This window comes from Primulina tabacum, chromosome 4, assembly GCF_025594145.1.
Source record: "Primulina tabacum isolate GXHZ01 chromosome 4, ASM2559414v2, whole genome shotgun sequence".
NCBI classification, from domain to species: Eukaryota; Viridiplantae; Streptophyta; class Magnoliopsida; order Lamiales; family Gesneriaceae; genus Primulina; species Primulina tabacum.
In genome coordinates this window covers 37953012-37975230 of record NC_134553.1, presented here as the reverse complement: position 1 = coordinate 37975230, position 22219 = coordinate 37953012, and positions in this window count along the sequence as shown.

Below are 22219 nucleotides of genomic sequence, written 5' to 3'. Positions count from 1 at the left end.
CATGTATGACTTCTTATTCGGCTATGAATTCTGCTGGTGTTTCTATCTTTTGCGCTGCATCTCAAAATCAATATCTTTCAAAGCTTGCTCGGTTTGAAATGCATAGGCAGTGGCAACATAATCCATAGGTCGCATCATCATCACGTCATGACGTATAGTAGGTCGTAGACAATCCATAAAGTGTCTAAGATTCTCGGAAGTCTCGGCAGCATCCCTATCAATGAGGGGCACAAAGTGACAGGCCCTATCAAACTTTCTCACAAACTCAGCCATAGTAGTAGTCCCCCTGACGGAGAGTCGTGAATTCCCTCTTCAAGCGTCCTCGAACGTCAGCAGTGAAGTACTTCTCATAGAATATTTCCTTGAATCGAGCCCAAGTAAGAGTAGCGAGTGGTGGCAGAAAATTCCTTCGGCCTTAGCCTTCGGAACTAATAATAGACGTCGTGTTGTGGCCTAAGAGCCTGCTGAAACTGCTGCTCAAAGAACCGAGCCATGCCCTCCAGTGCATGTGTAGCAGCATCCCCATTAGGAGGGCGGGGTGCATTAACATGACGATCCTCAACATTCTCAGCTCGCCTATCCATATTAGGTGCGCGTCTCGGAGGCATTATATCTGAACGTTTTCCAAATTTCTAAACGTAACCAACATGTATTTAAATCTAAGTTTTCTTATCATGCAGCATATACTAATCCATTTTTTAGCAATTTTAGGCATATTTAACATTTATCCTCGCAAATCTATTAAACATACAACGTAAACATATAATCTATGTAATCAAGCATGTATTATCATAAAAATTATATAAAGCAATTAAAGTTATAGATTGGGCTTGACGGCACTGTTGATGGCACAACCATTTACAGGAACATTGCTTTGATACCAAATGAAGCGTCCACTAATCGTTCTTCTTAAAAAGTACTAATTTTTTTTATTTCTACCCTAGTCTCGACCAATACACACACACACATATAAAATATTTTTACACCATAAAAAAATTAAAACATACCAACTATATTTGAAAAATTCAAAACAAAGTATTCAACCATAAAATCGTCAAACGTTTGTCAATCCTAACTTAGCAATATTTTAAAAATATACTGACTCTACCAACCTCTCAAAAACCACAAAATCAAAATAAAATTCGTAAAAATCCTTAACATAAACTTTAAACCATAAATGCGGAAAACTAGCGCTGGTCCTCGGGTTATGTGCACCTTCATTCCAGTAAGATCAACGATCAAGACCCTCAACAACATCAACATCAGGCTCACTTGTATCTATCACAGCTAGTGAGTCTATTGACTTAGCAAACCATAACCATAATAGCAAGTAATATGTATACAATCACATGCAACAGCGAAAATACTTTTACTTAAAATAACATTTCACAAACATGCATAAACTTAAACATTTTTCATATTCCTCATATAAATATTCATTATAATCATAAACATATACATTTTCCTCTCGTTGAATTCAGATTATTAATTGTGACTTTCGTATTAACTGAAGGTCAATGGATCAATCTACGTATTACCACGGAACTAGGCGGCGGGGACATCAAAGACACTCTCACCCGTCAATTGAGTTTTGGCCTTACATATCATCTTATCATCATAATCGTATAATCGTATTAGTCACAATTACTTCACTTCCTTCAACATTTCATAATTTCATCATTTTATAAAAATTAAACATGCATAAATCATTTTTTTTAAACCAAGCATGCAACATATCTTTTAGCTTTAACATTTCTTCAAAAAATTCCATAAACATTATAAATAAACATTTTATCATATATTATAGCATTCGGGGCACTGTCATGACGTCTACTAATTTTTAGGAGTAAAATTATCGTTTTATCCCTATAGGTAAAATTTCTCGCTTTTGACTTTTTCTTAATTTCATTGACTCTAGATCATCCCAAATAATTATTTAAGCTAAAATTAAATTTCTCGTATTTTTATTTAGCTTAAATTCAAGGCTTTTGATTTATTTCGTGATTATTAATTCGTATTGCGTTTTAATCCCCAATTAATTTCAAACTTTATTATTAAATTCCTAAATTTTAAACATACACTTTTTATTACTTATTTACCCTTGTGAACCATGAACCATCCCCGTGGACCCACGATTCGACCCTTAGCCATTTAATCCATAATAATCGAACCTTAACCTTTTCACTTGAGCCAACTCTCGTTTCCCGTGAGTCGCATCTGAGCCACCCCGAGCCAGCCCCTTCCCAGACCACCCATTGACCCTATTGAACCCAGTGGACTCAACCTAACTCGCTGCAGCCCCTTGTACAAAGAACCCGAGCCACGCGAGCCGTCTTCACTTTGGTATAGGAATCCTATTACACTAGGACTCCTACCCTCGAGCTACCACCGAGCCCGAACCCTACCTAGGACCATGACTAACCTCCTTATCTTCCCTTTGGCCCAGCCCCCATGGCCCATGCACAGAAACGTGCAGGCCCCGACTCCCACACGCGACCGTAGCTAGGAAGAGTCCTAGTTGTGCGCCTCTTCTTTTTCCAGCCCTCCCAGCTTCGCGTGGACCTTTTTGGCTCAAGACCAGGACCCTCACAAGCCCAGCCCTTCACCCTGAGATCCCCGCGCAACCTTTCCTATCTAATACCCCAAGGCCGAACCCCTTGAACAGAAACATTAATAATTTCGTCCAGCCATGTTCTTATCATGTGAAGCCAGTGGTGTCTGCTTGTCTCTACGCTTAAATCCTCTAAAACTTGACGCTTTTGGTTTCCCTAAGATGACAGCCCTTCACGTAATAATATTTCAAGTTTTGGAACAAGAAATCATGAGTTAATCACATGTCTATGCATAAAAATGAAAAAAAAAGCAAGGCCAACATCTTTTCCATGCAAACACAATTCAAACATGTATTATGGTGTGACAGATGAGAAAAGAAAGGTGTATGGCGTGCTTTTGTGTTGGAACTTTTCAAGTTCGTAATCTTGATTTTGATGATAACAAAACTTGTTAATTATGTTACTAATAATCTACCTTAGTGTGCAGCATCTAGGAACGCTCACGAGTTGTTTACATCGCAAACTGAAGACCCAACTGATCGCACAAACTGAATCAGTCTAACTGTTACGTCATTTGAGCATTTCAGTTGATTGTCCAGGTTATAGGTGCTTCAGCAGGAGAACCTCATAAGCCTGGCCAGTCGATGGAGTGTTCAACTGATGAAAAAACCCAGCTGATCAGTCCAACTGAACAAGAGTGAAATCAGTTCAACTGACGAGTCAACTGATTTCACCAGCCCAACTGAAGATCAGTTCAGCTGACTAATTCGAAGCATCAGTCAGAATCTTTCAGTTATGGATGAAGACAAACTCTTTCAGTGGAGTCTAGCTTTACGTGAAGGTACAAAGCAATTGTCCAGCCCAAGGACAATAATGGACGTTGCATCAGAGCATTAAAGACAAAACGTTTCAGAAGAGCAGTCAAAAATTCGAAACACAAAGTCCAAGAAACAAATTCAAGATGCAACGGATACAATAAATGAGTCTCACTTGTACGTTCAGTTTTTCCCGCCTATAAAGAGAAGATCAGTGAAGACTCAAACAATACAGAAACATATACCACAAGAAGAAGCTGAAGAAAAAGAATGAGATTCAATACACAAAGCTTCTTCAAGAGAGAAAAGAAAGAGCACGCACATACACATCTTCTTTCAGAAGCATTCAGCCCAGAGGGACACTTTAACGTGTTTTTTGCTTAATTTAGAAGCCATTTTCCCTCAGTGTGAGAACATCCTTGTTCAATTCTTACACACAAATTCTATCAACCACTCAAATACAGTCTTGCACAAAGACGTTAAACTTGTGTATGTAGTCTTTGACACATAGACGTTAAAGAAGTATTGACTGGAAGGTGCTGTCTTCAGTCGTAGCTAGGAGTTCAATTTAGGCAGCTGTGTAAATCCTAGCTGAGTGGGTTTGTACAAAGAGTTGTATAAATCAAAGTCTTCTAGTGGATCCTACCTGAGGTGGTAGAAGGGGTGACGTAGAAGCCGTTGAAGTCTCCGAACATCCATAAACATATCTTGTGTATTTAACTGATTAACTATTGTTTTTCAGATTGTTTGGATCAGTTAGAGCATCAGTCAGTTCAGTTGTCACCATAACTAAACTGATGAATGCAAAAACTAATCTATCCATTTTCGATTATTCAGTTTACATAAGTTAAAACGTTTTCTAATATAACAGTTTTCTTCACGAAGGATTACCTCGAGTTTCTTCCGCTTGGTTTTTATCCAAACTCGATTTAATTCATCAGTGTTAATATTCTTAGAACACAAGCTATTGCAGCTCATTGGAGAATATTTTGTTTGAAGCATCCGAAAGAATGCTCATCAAACAATCCTTCATTTTGCGTATATTACGCACGACAATACATTGAGATGCGAAGAACGGCGACAAACAGAGGACCCTTGCTGATTTCTTTCAAGAAAATGTTCCCTCCCTTGCTTGATGTTCTCGTGTGTGATGTGTTTGAGGGGTGCTAGGAGTTTTGTGTGTTTTTTTGTGTGAGTTGGGCGTGCATATGAGGCTTTAGGGGTGGGGTTATGGGTTTTAAATAATTGTTAATCGGTAAGTGGACAAGCCTAGGCCCATTAGCATGGTACAATACCCATTAAGCCCATTAGTATATTTTTAAAATATTTTGTTTAGGAAATTTCCTGAAATTATTAGCCAAGTTGTCAAAAATTTCATATTTTCGTTAAAATTCGAATGCCGATAGAAGTTACGTCTCGGCGTATAAATTCACCTCAAAACTCCTTATTTTCAAAAATATCATAAAGCATCGACCTTATTTTAAATAATTAAAAAAAATTATTTAATAAAAATATTTTTCATTTTTTAGCTCTCGGTCTCCCTTCTCGATCGCATCTCGAATTACCTTTAAAAATAATGTTTTATGCATATGAGTAGTAAACTATTTTAAAACCATACAAACATATCAAACATAATTAATTTAAGCAATTAAAATCATTTAATTAGCTATTTTCTATTTTTCCTAGATTTGCATGTAGTTGGATTACATCATCTTATTTTTGGACCTTACATAGTGGGTCGAGCTGTTAGGCCCATGAGTTCGAAGAAGTGTGTGTCTATCTGTTGGTGTTGTCTCGTATTCCTTATAGATCAGTCTTACCCTTTCCCTACTGTTGGCTCTGTCCCCAGTAGAGACAGTATTACCCGTTAAGATGTGGTGTCACACTTTGTACGGCATACTTAGCCAACCTGATAAAGCGGAGCAACATCAGCATCTTGACGCATGAGAACTTCTCAAGAGGTCACCATCCCAATACTACTCTCACTCATGCACGCTTAACCCAACTTTCTCTCTCCCCACCAGGAAGTATAGAAATATGCTTCTCGGGAGAATTGGATGATGATGTGTTTAGAAGAGGGCTGAATAAACGCTCCGATTTTTGTAATATTTTTTTGGATATCGATCAGTTAACTAATGATTTTAGTGAAGAAATAAACTGAAAGATAGATTGAATATGTTTGGATAAGGTATTGAAAACAGAATGAATATAACGATGAACATAAAGAATCTTATGGATGTTCGGAGTCTTCAACTACTCCTACATCACCCCTTCTATCGCAAGGATATGATTTCACTAAAAGACTTTGATTGATTACAAAGATTTGTAATAATCAACTTCAGTTGCACTTATACAATGTAAAACCGAAACTTTTAGCTTATATTCTTACTAATCAATTTGATAATTGAATATCTCTAATAAGTAGTCTGAATGCTACGAATATAACAATGAAGTAAGAGCTAAATTGTGTGATTTCTAAACTGAATAAACTTGAAAGTAAATCGCATATAAGTGATAGTTGTTCGTGGATGTTGTTTCGTTGGTATTTTTGTTTGTATTTCGTAACCTTTCTTCAATTGAACTCATTAGCTATAAATAGTCTTCGATTCCAACAATCACATTGATATACATTTAATGATTAATATCCGTTGAATCATCTTCTAGTCCATGCAGAAGATTTTTTCTAACAGTGTACGATGTATCAGACTTGCTCTACTTCATTTGTTCTGCTTTGGTACGAACTGTCAGTTTGTATGTTGAGATTTCAAATTGCAGCTGATGACGTGACTAACTGCTCAGGAGTGAAACTGTTCGACTGATCTGTTCAGCTGGACTACATCAGTTCTAACTGATGTCTTCTCAGTTTGAACACTTCAGTTGAGTTAGGTCATTTTAGTTCAGTTTTGTTAAGTCTTCAGTTCTTGTCTTCAATATGTTTAAGGAGCTTCGAATAACCAGTTTTAAGACTTATTTATTCTCATAAGAACTTTAGTCTATTAACTTTAGTTCTTAATCCATTTAAGTCCAATAAGTCTTCTTTCACATATGACCTCTCAGTTGTGTTAGTTCAGTTTGGTTCTTCAGTTCTTTTACGAATTTGTTTTTCAAACTCTGAAACTCATAAATTCCAATATAATAATTTCATTTTTCTCGTTTTTTATCACAGTTATCCAACCTTTCTTGGGTACATATTGAATTGAACTCACCCATGAACTGTCATAGATATGATAGATAATACATGCATCCAGAAGTAATGGTCCAAAGCCTATACTACCTCTTGAATTTTCGGTTTTAGCCTTCGTTGAGAGTGCACCAATGGTGTATACTTCTCCTCCATCAAAATTTTATGCATGTAGATTGATGGATTAACTCCTTGATATCAGCCACCTTCCAAGCGAATGCACTCTTGTGCTCCTTGAGAACTTTCAACAAATTTCCCTCCATTGCCTCTATCAAAGAAGAAGAAATACCAGGAAAATTATTATTCTCACCTAAATATACATACTTCATATGAGGTTTTAGGGTTTGAACTCAAAGTTTGGTGGCTCCTCTATACTTGACTTTTGAGGGGCCACGTCTATGTGATCTCCCAAATCTTCTAATCTCATCCTGACTTGTTTCTTCCATGGAAGTTTTGCATTCAAATATGCCACAATTTTAGACTACGTATCTTCTAGCTCTTCCTCGTGCAAGTCCTCGTGAGTGTGGCCTCGAGTGGATATTTTATAGCATCCTGCACAAAGTTGCAAACAAGTGAATCAACAACATCAATTCTAAAGCAATCATTAGTGTGCAGTAGTGTTTTAAGAGCATTGAAGACATCAAAATTAATTTCTTCTTCTCCCACTCACAATATAAACTTTCCTTCTTCGCCATCAATGAGAGCCTTGCTTGAATCAGAGGCATCTCTAAGTCGTCATCCATGCCAAGTACCACAAAATCTTCAGAGAAAATAAACTTCTCTACTTTGACAAGGACATCCTCAATAACTCTACGTGGGTAATTGACGGACCTGTCTTCCAGCTACAATGACATTCTCGTAGGCTTTGGCTCTCCCTACCAAGTTTCCTAAAAACAGATAAGGGCATCATTTTTATACTTGCACCAATGTCACATAGAGCTTTATGAAACACCATATCACCAATCATGTAAGGACTAGAAAAACTCTCTGTATCTTTTAGCTTGGGCGGGATCTTGTTCTGTACCAAAGCTGAGAAATTCTTCGTTAAGTTCACAGTCATATGATCCTTTAACTTCCTTTTATTTGCTAAGATATTTTTTAAAAATTTTGCATAGCTAGGAATTTTCATCAGAAAAAGAATATTGATATGAGATTTCTTAAAAACTTTAAGAAACTTGCCGAATTGCGCAACAATATTTGCCTTTTTCATGTGCAGCAGGAAAAGCTGGAGGAATAATAATTTTTGACTCTGCAGTAGGTGCAAATGAAGAAATTTCAGGCTTTTCTATTTGCAGTTCTGCTACTTCCTCCTGTTTCTTTCTTTTTCCGCTCTCTCTTGTTCAAGCACTTCTCATTCCAACGACCTTCACTTGCTTTTTTAGATTTTTTTCAGTGTTGCTTGGCAAGGTGGCCGGCTCTCTACTCGCAATCATCTTGGCCAACTGTCCTATTTGATTTTCTAATCCTTTTATTGACACATCCTGATTTTGTAGTCTAGTTTCAGTGGATGAGATAAACTTTCACATCATCTGCTCCGAACTAGACTTTTTATCTCTAGTTTCAGATCTATATATTGGCTATTTTCCATATTGTTGTCCTCCCTGTGGACGACTCTAACTGTTTTGACCACCCATGAGAAGTTGGGGTGTCGCCTCCATCCACGATTGTATGATTTTGAGTACGGGTCATTCCTAGGACGACTTTGAGTCCTCGCATGATCCACCGGTGCCTCATCCTGCCCATAGAAGGGATTTTCATCTTGACAATCCTTGGTAAAATGTTCACCTACAAATTTGTCACAGAATATCTCTTGAGCGCATCGTCGTAACACACACATTCAGACTGTCTATATTTCTGTTCAAGGCCTCTGGTTGTGCAGTAACAACAGAAAAATTGATTGCCTGGTGAACTTCTGCACTTCTCCTCTGATTGTTTCTCTCAGATTGAGGATGATAGCTGCTAGCAACCATTTCCTTTAGCAACTCGTACCCCTCTTCTGCAGTCTTTGTCAAAATATTTCCACATGCAGTAACATAAATCATAGTACGATTAGAAGTAATCAGACCATAATAAAAAGTTCGGACCACTAACCCAAAAGGCAGCTCATGATGTGGAAGTCTTCACAGTAAATGTTTGTAGCACTCTAATGCCTCATAGAGTGAATCTTGCTCATATTGATATAAGGTGGTTATGTCTGCTCGCAACATCATGGTCTTCGATGGAGGAAAGTATTTCACAATAAATGCCTTGAACATGTCTTCCCAAGTGACTAAACCTACATGCAAACAATTCAACAAGCTTTAGCCTTATCTCTTAACAAAAAAAGGAATAAGCGTAAATGTATAGCATTATCAGAAACTTCATTAAATTTAAAAGTATCTAAAATTTCAAGAAAATATGTTATGTGAGTGTTCGGGTCATCTAGAGAATTTCCCCCAAACTGGACCATATTTTGAATCATTTGGATGATAGCTGGCTTGATTACGAATTGATTTGCCGCACACTCGATATCACTATGCTTGGGCGTGTTCTGTCCAGAGAAGATTATGCATTCTCTAGCATGGGTATGCACCTTGGCCCCTCGACTTGTCGATCTTCATTATGTTTCTCCTCATGCTCTGTTGCGAATTTGATTGTTGCACTCCCAAAAGCAGGTTGTCCACAATGTAGTATAATTCGGTGAGTCCGAATACCGTATCCATAGAGAAGCTAAGGTAATTACAAGTCTACTATAATGTATTTTTGTTTTTGTTTTTGTTTTTTCATTTAATTGTTTGAATCTTTAATTGGTAATTTTTAATTGTTCGAATTTTAATTTAAGTAGTTGAGATTAAAGGATCCATTCTTGGTATTTTAATAAAGTTAACATTAGTGAACATTATTGAAATCCACTTAATAAAATAGTTCCAATATATTAAATAATCATATTTATATTATGTTATATATTATTATCTTATAAGTATATATACCAAAACTTTTATATATATATAAACACTAAATCAAGGTTCCCACTTTAAATGGTTGGTAAAACCAAACAAACATTTAAATGGTACCAAGAAATTAATATTATGATATATTCATATATAATAAATCCAGACATCCACTTTAAATGGTTGGTAAAACAAAACAAATATTCAAATGATACCAAGAAATTAATATTATGATATATTCATATATAATAAATCAAGGCATCCACTTTAAATGGTTGGTAATACCAAACTAATATTTAAATGGTATCAAGAAATTAATATTATGATATATTCATATACAATAAATCAAAGAATCCACTTTAAATGGTTGGTAAAACAAAACTAACATTTAAATGGTTCAAAGAATTTAGTGTAACATATAGCAACAATAAATCAAAACTCCCACTTATAAGTAGGGTATAATAATGCTTAAAGAAATAAATATAACATAAACAATAAATAATGATTAAATAATATATAATATAGATTCTTACCTTTTAATAACCTTATTATATTGCCAAGAGTTTCACATTTTCATCTCAACTTTGGGAAGTTAGCTACTCATTATTCAAAGTGTAAAATTTTGAATATGAAATTAACATACTAATTAAATTTAAATGAAGAAATAAAAGAAAAACAAAGAGAGAAATATTATGAACTCAAAGGTTTGTTCATAAAATGAGGGATATCTCAATTCATTACAATGCACCCCTATTTATAGCCAAATTTGGGGAGACAACCACAAATAAAATATTATTTTTTTATACAGAAGTCTTCATTGGTGTTTTAAGAAATTATATTTTAATATACATCACTTTTGAAAATCTTCTCATCCGAATTTTCTTCTCCACATAAACCAAAACATGTAGATAATTGAGTTGTTTGAAATGTGGTATTTTTTTAACCATTTCACCAAGTAATTTGAGAGATATGGTCAAAATGTTAGAGCATGGTAAAACTGTCATTTCTTTGGTAACTTTATTTGTTGCTTAATTTGATTCTACTTGTGAGAAGATTTTTCTCTCATGCTTGCCATCAATATTGTAGATATTAACATCAATTTTCTACAGGTCCAAGAATCATCTTAATCTCATTTGCAATGCCAAGGTTATTCTTGTTTTATCGAACCTGTAAAAATAGTAAAAACTTATAATTACACAACAACTTATATTTTATACAATTTATTATAAAACATATAATATTTAAACATTTAATAAAACAAAAATTATATATTTATATTATAAAATATTTAATTAATATACAATTTTTTATCTTTATCACACTCCCCAACCAGATTATTGCTAGTCCCTAGCAATTTAAGCGTTAATAGCAACACAAAACATATTGATTAATTTAAGTAGAAATGTAATCGAAACTATCCAAGTGATTAAATTAAATTTGAAAACTGTCAAAGTTATATCAAGATCATTATAATTATAATTTATGAAATAATCTGAACTGATCAATTCAAAGCTTATTTTAGGTAGTTAAATGTACATGGCCTTCAGAAATTCCTAGTAAGAGTCTCAACTCCATATCTTCACAGGTTAATAAATGTTTCAATTTATGGGAACGATTTCTCTCATGGAGTAGTAATACAGATAAATGCTCAGGAAAATTGTTTACAGAATGCAGACAGACAAACGAGCCAAACTAATCAAAAGATAGGAAATCCATTGATTCAAAATCTATTTGTTCTTATTATATATTTTTTTCCTGATCTTTTTTTTAACATCATGGAATCAGACTAAGTTTATGCTTCTTGACCACATATTTATTTAATTTGTACAATAAATTTCTCTCTTTTTTCTTTCTTTTTTTATTCTTAAGAGAGATAAATGGGTCGTAGCATATAACTTAAAAATTACATAGATCTTCAACATCTTTCTTTTTTTCTCTCCTTTTTTTTTTCTTCAGGAAATATCATATTTTTAAATAAGAACTCAATATCTAAACAATAGATAGCCTCTGTGATGATCAATAAAGGCTCGCAAGCTGTTTTCTCAATCCTCTCCACTCACTCACAAAATATGCGTGAGTTTAAAAATTTTAGGCACTCTTATCAGGTATGTCTTGGGTCATATACTTTAATAACTGATTTTATCACAATGGTTAATCATTCAAAAAGATTTTATAAATCATATTTTTATAGTGATCAGAATATTAAAATTGTACTTTTTTTTTCAAATAAAAATTTAAAATCCTTAGATAGTTTAATATATTTTCTAATTTAAACCTTTCAAACATGTAATGTAATGATATTTTTGCAAAAATTACTAAGATGCAAACAATAAACATGATTTTATTTTAAAATAATATTTTTAATTTTTTTTAATTTTTTTTTTAAGTTTGTTCTCCCCCCAATAAGAATATGACATTGTCTCTAATGTCAAAATAACTATTAATTAAGAGTACATAATGAAAGAGATATCACCTGGAATTTTATTGAAGATAAGAAATTGAAACAAACGCAAACCAATCCACGACTTTTGAATCAATGATCCAACTTTCTTTTCTTACTGCTTGATTGCGACCAATTAATCTTTGTTATCATCGGATCAGGCTTATAAACAAAAGCTTCCAAATCATCAATTAATTGGTCAGCATTCGAACAATATGAGCAGATGTTGAAACAGATCTCAGTAACCCAATCTTACCTCCCCCATATACCAAGTGAATTTTTCTCTCAGCCAATATCTTTCCAAGATTATTCGCTACTTCTACTAACACTTCATTTTTTCCAGGACTCGACCCACAAAATACACAAATATTTTTCAATGTTTGTGCAGAGGATCCAGCCATGTTTTTACTTTCTTTTTGGTCTGCGAAAATAGAGAGAAAGATGAGAGATTTTATAGGGATAATATGTTATCATGACAAAACTATGGGTCACAGCTGTAAGCAGAATAAACAGCAAAAACAATAATGATACACATGCATATAAACAGTAGTGTGGTTGTGGCTCACAATTTTCCTCTAGTTTTACGTCCAGAAACGGCTTCAACTTCTTCTATGAGTCGAGGATATGCTTCCCATCCAATTTTCATATAAATTGGCAAACAGGGTCTTTTGTAGTCGGATTCCCAAGACTATGACACTCATCTTGGAATTGTTTGCATAAACGGAGAAGTTCAATATGCACGTGTCCACTAGAATGCGTCTCAAGAGTCAATAAGATGTTATCTAAAGACTCCTTACTCAGCCCATTCTTAATGAAACTAATTTTATCTTCTCTGTTATTGGAAACAGATCCCAAAGATCTGCATCGTTTGTCACAAGTTCATCTTGCACACTTATGACAAACCCCTAACCTTTTGGCCCTTCGTTTTTTCGCATAAGTGCTTTTTCCTAATCCAGGCAAATACCGAATGAGCAATGATTGGTGAAATTCTCCTCCTAATCGGACCCTAGCTTCTATTACAAGACGAATATCTTCTGGAATTCCTTTTTGCATTAGCAATCTAAATCTTTGCACACCTACCTGCATAAATTTTTCTTATAACATTTTCAGAAACAGAGAGAAAATATTTACAAATTTTTGAGAGAATTTCATCCATTTTGAAAAGAAAAGAATTTATATTTATTTTTGTATCAGCAATTGTAGGAAACTGATTTAATCGACTATGAGAGTCACGGAGTACCGTTATCCGCCATTAAACCGGGAAAATAAAAAGATTAAGGAAACCTGAAACAAAAAAAACAAAATTATATGCAACATAAAATTTAAGGATCGGAAAGGGAAATAAACTCTTCTTGAAAGATTTCATTTTCTAAAAATGGTTTAAACATTTGTCCATTTACTTTAAAAACATCACCATTTTTAGGATTTTCAATATCCACAGCTCAATAAGGATACACATGCTTTACAACATATGGGCCTGTCCATCTTGATCGTAATTTTCCTGAGAATATGTGAAGTCGAGAATTATAAAGCAAAACATTTTTACCAATCTCAAAAGATTTTCTAAGAATTGTTTTATCATGAAATGATTTGATTTTTGCTTTATAAATCCTTGAATTCTCATACGCATCATTTCTGAGTTCATCAAGTTCATTAAGTTGCTATTTGCGCAATTTGTTGCAATCATCCATGCTTGAATTTAAAGATTGGATTGCCCAATAAGCTTTATTTTCCAATTCCACAGGCAAATGACAATGTTTTCCGTAAACCAACCTATAGAAATACGTATTCAATGATGTTTTAAAAGGTGTTCGATATGCCCAAAGTGCATCATTAAGTCGCAGAAACCAATCTTTTCTATTTGGGTTAACAGTTTTTTCCAAAATTTTCTTTATCTCCCTATTAGCTAATTCCACATGTCCATTTGTTTGAGGATGATAAGAAGTAGTTACTTTGTGAGTAATACCATATTTTTCATTAACTGAAGCAAATGGCTTATTAACAAAGTGAGTTCCCCCATCACTTATCATGGCTCGAGGGAATTCCAAATCTACTAAAAATATTTTCTTTCAAAAACATGATGACGATTTTATGATCATTTGTTCGACATGGAATTTCCTCTATCCATTTGGAAACATAATCAAATGCAACTAAAATATACAAGTATCCAAATAACGGTGGAAAAGGTCCCATAAAATCAATTCCCCAACCGTCAAAGATTTAATTTCAATGATAGGATTCAAAGGCATCGTGTTTCTTTTTGAAATCACACCCAATTTTTTACAATTTTCACAGATCTTGCAGATTTCGTGGGTGTCTTTAAACAAAATGGGCCAATAAAATCCACATTGCAAGATTTTTGCAGCCGTTTTCTTTGAAGAAAAATATCCCCTGCATGCTTCTGAATGACAAAATTTAATGACACTACTTACCTCATTGTTGGGTATGCAACGTCGAAAAATTTGATCTGGACAATACTTGAGCAGATACTGTATCATTCCAATAAAAGTTTTTTACCTCATTCAAAAATTTTCTTTTATCTTTGGAACTCCATTGCGGTGGCATTCCTGTCACAAGAAAATTTAATGTGTTAGCAATCCAAGGTGTAGTAGTGACTGAAAATAGATGTTCATCAGAAAAATTATCGTTAATTGGTGTCATTTCACAAGATGATCCTGTTACTAGTCTCGATAAATGATCGGCTACGACATTCTCGGTTGCTTTTTTATCTTTCATCACAATGTCAAATTCTTGGAGCAACGAAATCCATTGTATCAGTCGTGGCTTTGCATCCTGTTTGGTCAACAAATATCTAATAGCAGAATGATCAGTAAACACAATAGTCGTTAATCCAATCAAATAAGAACGAAATTTATCTAATGCAAATATTACAGCAAGTAATTATTTTTCAATTGTGGAGTAATTCATTTGAGCATTGTTTAAAGTTTTACTTGCATAATATATCACATAAGGCTTACCGTTTCTTCTTTGACCCAATACTGCACCGACTGCATAATCACTCACGTCGCACATGATTTCAAATGGTAAATACCAATCAGGAGGTTGCATGATATGAGCTGATGTTAAATGTCTAATGATTTTATCAAAAGCATTTTGACATTCTTGAGTCCACTCATATGCAGTGTCTTTTGTTAAGAGGTTACAAATGGGTTTAGAGATTGAACTAATGTCCTTCATAAACCTCCTTTAAAATCCAGCATGTCCCAAAAATGAGCTGAATTTCTTTAATGGTTTTTGGAGGGGGTAAATTGGCAATGACATCAACTTTGGCTTTATCAACTTCAATTCCATGAGATGACACAACATGTCCCAAAACAATTCCAGAAGTAATCATGTAATGACATTTTTTCCAATTTAAAATGATACATTTTTCCTCGAATCTTTTAAAAACATTTTTCCAGATTTTCAAGACAATTATCAAATATATTCCCAAAAACAGTTAAATCATCGATGAAAATCTCCAAACAATTTTCAACCATGTCGATAAAAATGCTTAGCATACATCTTTGAAACATTGCTGGGGCATTGCATAATCCAAATGACATCTTTTCTGAATGCAAATGTTCCAAAAGGACTAGTGAATGTAGTTTTATCATGATCTTTGAGTGCAATGGGAATTTGATAATATCCTAAATATCCATCAAGAAAGCAGTAGTAGGGATGACCTGCTACTCTTTCTAAAATTTGATCCAAAAATGGTAATGAAAAATGATCTTTTCTAGTGGCATCATTTAATTTTCTATAATCAATACACATCCGCCAACTAGATGGGACTCGACTTGTTAACAATTCACCTTTTTCATTTTTTATCACTGTGATGCCAGATTTTTTTGGAACTACTTGTGTTGGACTTACTCACTTACTATCAGAAATAGAGTAGATAATCCCAACATCAAGTAGTTTGAGAACTTCAGTTTCCACAACATCTTTCATGTGTTAAATTACTCTTCTTTGTGGTTGTTGAGATGTTTTAGCATTTTCTTCTAAATGAATTTTGTGAGTGCAAATTAGTGGATTAATGCCCTTGAAATCTTTTAGTGTCCAATCAATTGCATTTTTATGTCTTTTAAGCATATCAACTAGTTTACCTTCTTGATCACTTGCTAGTTTGGAAGAAATTACCACCGGATATGTTTCATCTTCTCCAAGAAATGCATACTTCAATTCTTCTGGCAAGGGTTTTAACTCCAATATAGGTGGTTCGTCTTTGTTCTCGTATTTTGCCTCAAATTATTTCTGTGATCCTGGTAACGAGTGATACCTGATAAAATCATCAAGATCAATTTCAATATTTTCTTTAACAATTTCAATTGAAAAAATATCTAATTGGTCACGAGTACTCCCTTCTTAAATGTTTTCTTCCACAAGAGTTTCAATAAGATTTTCATCTTCACTTTCATCTCCTTTATCATGTGGTTTCTTACAAAGATTAAAAACATTAAGCTCCAAGGTCATGTTACCAAATGACAACTTCATTATTTCATTCCATGTAATTTATAAGAGCATTTGATGTTGCTAAAAATGGACGACCCAAAATTACAGGAATTGCATTACAAACTTCGTTGTGTATCTAAAACAATGAAATCAACAGGATATACAAAGTTATCAACTTGGACCAACACGTCTTCTATCATACCTCTTGGCACTTTAACAGATCTATCGGCAAGTAAAAGTGTTACCGAAGTAGGTTTTTACTCGCCTAGATTGAGTTCTTGATAAACTGAATATGAAAGTAAATTCACAGTAGCTCCAAGATCAAGCAAGGCTTTTTTAATCTTTCGTTCTACAATAATACATGAAATAGTAGGACAACCAGGGTCTTTGTATTTCAAAGTATTATTATTTTGAATTATTGCACTTACTAGTTCGGCTAAAAATGCTTTCTTTTTCACCTTCAATTTTCTTTTCACATTGCAAAAGTCTTTCAAAAATTTGGCATATGATGGTACCTGCTTTATTGCATCTAATAAAGGAATATTAACTTTTACTTGTTTAAAAATATCATATATATCAGAATTCAAATTTGATTTTTTTGTATTTTTCAATGCATGAGGGAATGGTGGTGACACTGTCTGTTGATCCTCCTCTTCGCAAGTTATGGGTTCCGCTTCCTTGTCCTTTGGAATTGATTTATCATCATCTTCACAAGGTTCAAGAATGGATTTTTCCACGACCTTACCACTGCGAAGGGTAATAACAGATTTTACCTGATCCATTGGTTGAGCTGTAGAAGTTCCAGTTTGTGAATGATGATCCTTGGGATTAGGCTGTGGTTGTGAAGGAAATTTTCCTTTTTCATGAACATTAATTGCAGATGCAAATTTAGCAAGAGTATCTTTCAAATCCGTCATGGTTTGAGCAGTTTGAGTATTGATAGACTCTTGCTTTGCAATTAAATAATTCAATATATCTTCCAAGTTCCCTTTAGGTGGAGGAACATAAGGTGCATAATTTGAAAATTTTGTTGATTTTGGAAATGTGGTTGTGAAAATTGTGCAATTCCTCCAACTAAAATTTGGATGATTTCGCCAACCTGGATTGTAATTTTGAGAAAATGGTTCAAAATTTGGCATTTTGAAATTGTTCAAAACATTGACTTGTTCATGGAGACATTTTTTAAAAGAAGGCAAAGTGGGACAATCTTTTGTAGAATGATCACTTGTATCACATATGTGACACACAATTTCTTGAACAGATTTTAATTGACCATTCTTTTTCAATTCAAGTGCCTCAACTTTTCTTGCCAAAGAGGTAAATCTATCTTGGAGATCATGTTCATCTTTGAGGGTGTACATACCTTTACCAGATGTGGGAAATTGAATCTTGTTTGATGGTTCGATTGTACCTATAGTGTCCCAATTTTGAGCATTTTCAACTAATGAATCGAGATACTCAATTGCCTCGTTTGGATCTTTATCTTCAAATATTCCATTACACATAAATTCAACCATTTGCCTATCTTTAGGTGTTAAGCCTTCATAAAACTGAGAAACAACTCTCCAAATTTCAAAACCATGATGTGGACAAAGATTAAGCAATTCTTTGTATCTATACCAACACTGATAAAAAATTTCTCCTTGTTTTTGAGTGAAAGTGATGATTTGCCTTTTGAAAGAATTTGTTCTATTAGATGGAAAAAACTTTTTCAAAAATTGTTGTTGCAATTCATCCCAAGTTCGAATGGATCCCGATCGAAGATTTTGTAGCCAAGTTTTAGCTTTATCTTTTAAAGAAAAAGGAAAAAGCTTAAGTCGAATGGTGTTCATGCTACAATTTAGATCATTATATGTGTTGCACACTTCTTCAAACTCTCGTAAATGCATGTATGGATTTTCAGAATCTAAGCCATGAAAGTTGGGTAAAAGTTGGATAATACCAGGCTTAAAATTGAAATGAGATGCATCAGGGGGAAAAACTAGACATGAAGGTGCACTAGTACGTGTAGGATTCATGTGATCTCTAAGTATTATTCGTCTATCATGATCATGTTGAGATTGAATTTCATCTTCATTTTATTGGATGGGTTCTTCCGCCATGTTTTGTAAAAATAAAGGGTTATTTCAAATGAGTCGACCACAAAGTGTACGTGACCAAATGGTCATGCAAATGCAAAAGAAAACACACAAAAGCAATAAAAATTCAAAGAAAGAAAAACAAACTATAAACAAAATAAAATGGACTTGAAATTAAATTATACTTCCCCGGCAACGGAGCCAAAAAATTGTTGCGACTTTGATTGTTGCACTCCCAAAAACAGGTTCTCCACAAGTAGTTTAATTCGGTGAGTCCGAATATCGTATCCACAGGGAAGCTAAGGTAATTACAAGTCCATTACAATGTATTTTTGTTTTTTTTTTCGTTTTTTCGTTTAATTGTTTGAATCTTTAATTAGTAATTTTTAATTGTTGAAATTTGAATTTAAGTAGTTGAGATTAAAGGATCCACTCTTGGTATTTTAATAAAGTTAACATTAATGAACATTATTGAAATCCACTTAATAAAATGGTTACAATATATTAAATAATCATATTCATATTATGGTATATATTATTATCTTATAAGTATATATACCAAAACTTATAAATGTTGTCAAGTGTTTATTGTGCTATATATATATTTGTAAACATTAAATCAAGGTTCCCACTTTAAATGGTGGGTAAAACCAAACAAACATTTAAATGGTACCAAAAAATTAATATTATGATATATTCATATATAATAAATCAAGGCATCCACTTTAAATGGTTGGTAATACCAAACTAACATTTAAATGATACCAAGAAATTAATATTATGATATATTCATATATAATAAATCAAGGCATCCACTTTAAATGGTTGATAAAACAAAACTAACATTTAAATGGTTCCAAGAATTTAGTGTAACATATAGCAACAATAAATCAAAACTCTCACTTATAAGTAGGGTATAATAATGCTTAAAGAAATAAATATAACATAAATAATAAATAATTATTAAATAATATAAAATATAGATTCTAACCTTTTAATAACCTTATTATCATGCCAAGAGTTTCACCTTTTCATTTCGACTTTGGGAAGTTAGCTACTCATTATTCAAAGTGTAAAACTTTGAATATGAAATTAACATGCTAATTATATTTAAATGAAGAAATAAAAGAAAAACAAAGAGAGAAATATTATGAACTCAAAGGTTTGTTCATAAAATGAGGGATATCTCAATTCATTACAATGCACCTCTATTTATAGCTAAATTTGGGTAGACAATCACAAATAAAATATTATTTTTTTACACATAAGTCTTCATTGGTGTTCCAAGAAATTATATTTTAATACACATCACTTTTGAAAATCTTCTCATCCGAATTTTCTTCTTCACATTAAACAAAACATGTAGATAATTGAGTTGTTTGAATTGTGGTACTTTTTTTAACCATTTGACCAAGTAATTTGAGAGATATGGTCAAAATGCTAGAGCATGGTAAAACTGCCACTTCTTTGATAACTTTATAACTTTATTTGTTGCTTAATTTGATCACACTTGTGAGAAGATTTTAATCTCATGCTTGCCAGAAATATTGTAGATACTAACATCAACTTTCTACAGGTCCAAGAATCATCTTAATCCCATTTGCAACGCCAAAGTTATTCTTGTTTTATCGAACCTGTAAAAATGGTAAAAACTTATAATTACACAACAACTTATATTTTTTACAATTTATCATAAAACATATAATATTTAAACATTTAATAAAACAAAAACTATATATTTATATTATAAAACATTTAATTAATGTACAATTTTTTATCTTTATCACGCTCGTTCCTGTTCATTGTCTTTTGCGGAGTGTCCTCTCGATCTCAAGATCAAACGGCTCAAGTTCCAAGTCAAGTTATATTGGCATGCACTGGAAGAGATATCTGGAACAAAAGACGGAGTGTCAACTCAAGACAAATAAAATAATACTAAAGAAAACAACTGAAAATAAAATCGTGAATTACCAGTCCTCGGAAATGGCCCCAAAAACTTGATCAAGCTTTTCTTGCACTATAAATTTCCAATAAACATTGTTGAAAGGTTCAAGCTCAAAATGATCGCAAGTGCACGATTTTAGTTATATTATAGTTTATAATATAGTTATAAATCCACCGAGACTGTAATACACGAATATTATTTCCAGTTATGTATTTCTTTATGAAACGATATTTTTAATGGATTCATTAAATATTATATTAAAATAACTAAAGGTTCAAGTATCAAATAATGTAAATGAATATAAAAAATAAGCAGGAAGTTAAGTTGTTTGAAATCTCAGTTCACCTACCCCTCGTTATTTTCAATAATTAATTTCTACTGTTTTTCATTTCCTTTGACAAGACTCTCCGAATCATTAACACGCTTTCTCAAGCTATGTTAAATTAATTTGACACGGTGAAACAATTAAATGTCTTTAATCATTTATCAAAGGCGAATTGCATGAACGATCTATGGAATCTCCTAGATTTCGACCTATTGAACTATGCCTATCAACGTGTATTCAATTTCATATATCTATGCAAAATGTAAATCCACGGATTATATTACTAGTTCGTAATGCAAATTATTCCCTTGAACTCATTTACAATATAAAATATTATCAAATTTAACTAAACTTCAATAATTCAAGTAAAAGCGATAATATCAAGAACGAAACACAATCGAATAATAAATTAGTTCAAACAATTGTTCGAGGTCGGATCCCCTTAAATCCCAACAAAAACAATGTTTAGCTACTAGAATTCATAATAATAAATGCAACATACAATTAAAATAAATGTTAATAAACTAAAAATACTAGCGTAGATGAAGAAGGTCGACATGTTGCTCGAAAATCTCGAGTCTTCAAGTTTCCTCGACTCCAGCTTTGTCTCCTTTTGTGTGGCGGTTCCTGCTCTTCTCTAAAACTGATTGATCTCCCCCAAAATATGTGTGCTAGGGTTTCTATGTAGGAAACATTCAAAACACATGGAAGGAATCAAGGGAAATTTTTTCCTTCTATATCGCGCTGGGGTGGGTAAAATTTTTTTCCTGCCTCGGCTCCGGTGCATTTTTTCATGCACGCATTGAAGCGGATGTTTTGACCCGCCGTAGCGCGCTTCTCTCGAATTATGTATTCAATCCCTCATTTTTCCTCACATATCCTACAAATCAACTTGAAAACATGCAAAACACTTATTAGACATAATAAATATGAAAAACACGAAATATAAAAGAAATCTCACTAATCATGCATGAATGTGAGTCGAAATGACACAATAAAAACACGAAAAACGACATCTATCATTATTTCCAGTTCTATATCCTATCAACATAATATTATCATCTGAACTATTAGCTATGCATGTATGTTTGTGAAATTATAAAATTTATTCATTATCACAAAACTGACTTATATAATCAAATTATAACACAGTTTTCAACTAAGATTACATCCTTAATAATAATGTTATCATGAATAATCTTATTTTTATCCAAAGTTTTACTTTTATAATCATCTCTGGAATTGATTTTATGTGACGTCTTCTAATTCAAAATGTTGCTAATTTTTTTCGAAAAAAAAAATATTTAACTATTTTGCATGCATGCAACCCTACTGAAAATATGTCATTTAAAAATAATCATAAATTTTTTTGACAACTAAAAATACTGTAGTTTAAAATTTCTGACGCGACCATATAATTTGTACGTAAAAATAACTCAATTAAATATCCTAATGATCATCATCATAACAAAATCAACGTACCAAAATGTTCATGTCC